The following is a 4106-nucleotide window of genomic DNA, read 5'->3' on the forward strand; positions in this document are numbered from 1 at the left end:
ATCGAGGTATTATATTACTTCTTACCAAACTTAGCACAAAAACTTCAAGACCCCGTAAGACGTTGTAATTTGCATCGACTTAAAAAAAATTGGAATTTGTTTATCTTGATTTGAACACTCATCTATAATGATTCCGACAATTTGTATAATGGAAGGAAAATGTAGTTCTTTACAAAAAAAGATAAAACAAAGCACTTATATGTTAGATAGTAGTTTCGTATTCTAACCGCTACATTGATATAATTTGCATCAAAGGAGAGGTAAACATTTGGTTTTAAAGTTTTGTTTCAGTAATTTGTCGGAATATGCCCAAGAATTTGAAATGCGTCCAAATTATTACATTTTGGATATTTTTCCAGCACAGGTTATGCCAGATCATTATCCAAAACTATTGGCTTTTTCCTTGACTAAAACTCTTAACCCGTGCAAAATTTTGTCAGTATTGAACTATACCTGCGACTTCTAGCGTGATTATGACATGTGACACTTCACATGTTAATCTGTGGAATCCATGTACACGCAGAACAATATATGTTAGAAATATGTTTGGATCCAACCAAATATTTGTTTGGAACTGGTTGCAAACAAATATATGTTTGGCTCCAAACATAATTTGTTTGTGTCCAAACAGATATATGTTTACAGCATTTTGTAACATATCTCAATTTTATTTGTTTGGGTACCTAAATATTTTTTATGTTAGAACATATTTTTTATGTGTGTATGGTGTAATAGGAGACGCAGAAGCTTTGGTGGTGTGTTTCGTGCTTTGTTGTTGTTAACCAACACACGAAACGAATAAATCAGTGTTTTGTGTTTTCTTAATGAAATGGTGCTGTTTAGTAAATTAAATGCCCAATAGATTTTATAATTGGAAATTGTTTGTAATTGACTCAAAAAGGTGAATGGAAATATTTTGTTCGACAAGGAAAAAATCGCATTTAATATTAGTAATTACATCAATACATTTTTCATATACATACAAACATACATATATACTTACTTACTTACTTAACTGGCCCATTACAGAACATTTGTTCTATAGGCCGAACTAAGAAGAGATCTCCACTCCTCTCTATTTATTGCTTTGCACTCTGGAATACCGCGCCTTTTCATCTCATCATCCACTTGTTTGCGCCATCTATTCCTTGGCCTGCCAATTCTGCGTGCACCGCCATGTGGCAGGTATTCATACGCCTTTTTAGCGGGTTCATCATCGCTCATTCTTATGATATGGCCTAGCCAACGCAATCGCTTCATCTCGATACGTTTAACTATATTGATGTCGTTGTATAGCAGATACAGCTCGTGGTTCATGCGACGTCGATATTCACCGTCAACGCAGATTGGTCCGTAGATCTTTCGAAGAATTTTTCTCTCAAACACACCAAGCACTGCCATGTCTGCTTGCGCAAGTACCCAGGCTTCGGAGCCATACATCAGCACGGGTAGTATCAGTGTTTTGTAGAGCGTTATTTTTGTTTGACGAGATGTGGCTTTGTTTTTAAACTGCTTACTTAAACCAAAGTAGCATCTGTTGGCCAATACAATTCTTCTTTTTATTTCACAACTGATGTCGTTTGTTGTGTTTACGGAGGTGCCGAGGTAGACGAAGTCTTTTACTACCTCAATATTATAGGAACCAACTTCCACAGTCGGTCCGAGCTCAATGGACGCATTGCGCGTCGACACCATCAACTTACTCTTCTCGCCGTTTACCGCCAGACCCACTTTAGCAGATTCTCCTTCGACCTTTATAAAGGTATCAGTTACTTCTTTTACTGATCGGCCCATGATGTCTATATCATCAGCTTAAGCAAGTAACATGTGACTATTGGTGTAGATTGTGCCACTTCTTTTGACGTTTGCCTCTCGTATAACCTTTTCCAGCAGGATGTTGAGGAGGTCACACGAAAGGCTGTCTCCTTGTCTGAAACCTCTTTTGGTACCAAACTCTTCGGAGAGGTTCTTTCCTATTTTAACTGAGGACCTCGTGTCAGTTAAAGTCATTTTACAAAGCCGGATAAGCTTTGCGGGAATACCAAATTCAGACATGGCTTGGAATACCTTTGAACGTAGCGGGCTGTCGAAGGCTGCTTTATAATCGACAAAAAGGTGGTAGGTGTCGATCTGCATCTCTTGGGTCTTCTCCAGGATTTGCCGCAGGGTAAATATCTGGTCAATGGTGGACTTGCCAGGTCTAAAGCCACATTGGTATGGTCCAATTATCTCGTTGACCATACGCTTTAGTCGTTCGCACAATATCCCTGACACGATCTTGTAGGCAATAGGGAGTAGACTTATGCCCCTATAGTTAGAGCATACAGTCTTATCTCCCTTCTTGTGGACGGGGCACAGGATACTCAGGTTCCAATCGTCGGGTACTCGTTCTTCCTGCCAGATGGTGTTAACTAGTTGATGAATACACATTATCAGCGTGTCGCCTCCGGTTTTGAACAGCTCGGCTGGTAAGCCATCGACCCCTGCTGCCTTATTATTCTTCAGCCGATTTATTGCTGTCTTTACCTCATCTTTGCTGGGCGGTATACATTCAATACCATCTTCTGGGATTGGGACTGTGGTATCTTCGTCGTCTTCGCTGCTATTGGATACCAACAGATTTGAAAAATGTTCTTTCCATATCCTGAGTACACTATCTGTATCAGTTACCAAATTACCTTGCTGGTCTCTACAGGAGGATGTGCCTGTACCAAAGCCATCAGTTTGATGCTTGACTCTTTGGTAGAATTTTCGGACTTCATTCTGGCTCCTGTACATCTCGATTTTTTCACACTCCCGCTTTTCCATCTCTCTCTTTTTCCTGCGGAAAAGACGTTTCTCCTCTCTCCTTTTCTCCCTGTATCTCTCTCGTGCGCTACGCGTTGCTACGGATTGTAAAGTAGCCTTATATGCCGCATTTTTCTCTTCGGTGGCAGCACGACACTCCTCATCATACCATGGATTCCTTGGTGGAGGTCTCTGGTATCCAAGTATGGATTTTGCGGCTGTTTGCATGGAGTGGGCAATGCTTTGCCATTGCGCTGATATGTTATCGGGATGATGAGTGCTTTGATTAAGCAATAGTGCTAGTTGAGTGGAATATGCTGTGGCTATCTGTTGTGATTGCAGCTTACCGATGTCTAACTTTCGTGTTGTGTCTGTTCGTACTTTGTTTGCTACGTTCAAGTGGGTGCGTACCTTTGCTGCAACAAGGTAGTGGTCCGAATCAATGTTTGCGCCTCGGAACGATCGTACATCCAACACGCTCGATGAATGTCTTCCATCTATCACAACATGATCAATTTGGTTTCTTGTTTTCTAATCTGGAGACAGCCAGGTGCCCTTATGAATATCGAGTTGATTAAATCTGGTACTGCTAACTACCATGTTTTTTGCAGCTGCAAAGCCTATCAGCCTCATACCATTGTCAGATGTTTCACTGTGGAGACAGATTTTCCCGACTGTTGGGCCAAAGATATTCTCCTTTCCAATTTTGGCATTAAAATCGCCTAGAATGATTTTAATGTCATGGGCAGGGCAACGGTCATATGTTTCTTCTAAGCGCTCGTAAAATATATCTTTGGTCTGTTCGTCCTTTTCTTCAGTGGGAGCATGAGCGCAAATAAAGCTGATGTTGAAGAATTTAGCTTTTATTCGAATTGCAGCAAGTCTTTCATTCACTGGGATGAAGCTGGATACCAGATGTTTTAGTCTCCGACTAACTACGAATCCGCAACCAAACTCATGCTTTACGTCATGGCAGCTATAATACAGTGCGTCACATTTAGGTGTTGTTGTGACGCCTTTCCCAGTCCATCGTATTTCCTGTATGGCAGTAATATCGGCCTTGTATTTTTCAAGTACGTCTGCCAATGCGAAGACTGCACCTTTTCTATAAAGAGTGCGAACATTCCAGGTACAGATTCGCAGATCATGGTCCTTAAATCGTTTGCGGGGTTCGTCAACTTTAGAGGGGTTTGTTTTTCTTTTCTTTCGTTTTTTCATAGTAGGCTGTTTTTTCTAGGGGAGGGTTACTAACCCGACGCCCAAACCCAAGTTTTTAAAGTTCTTATGGGTGAACGCGCGGCACATGTCAGCTCACTACC

The sequence above is a fragment of the Musca autumnalis genome, unplaced genomic scaffold, assembly GCF_047663935.1.
Source record: "Musca autumnalis isolate F117 unplaced genomic scaffold, ASM4766393v1 scaffold_1, whole genome shotgun sequence".
In the NCBI taxonomy this organism is placed as follows: Eukaryota; Metazoa; Arthropoda; class Insecta; order Diptera; family Muscidae; genus Musca; species Musca autumnalis.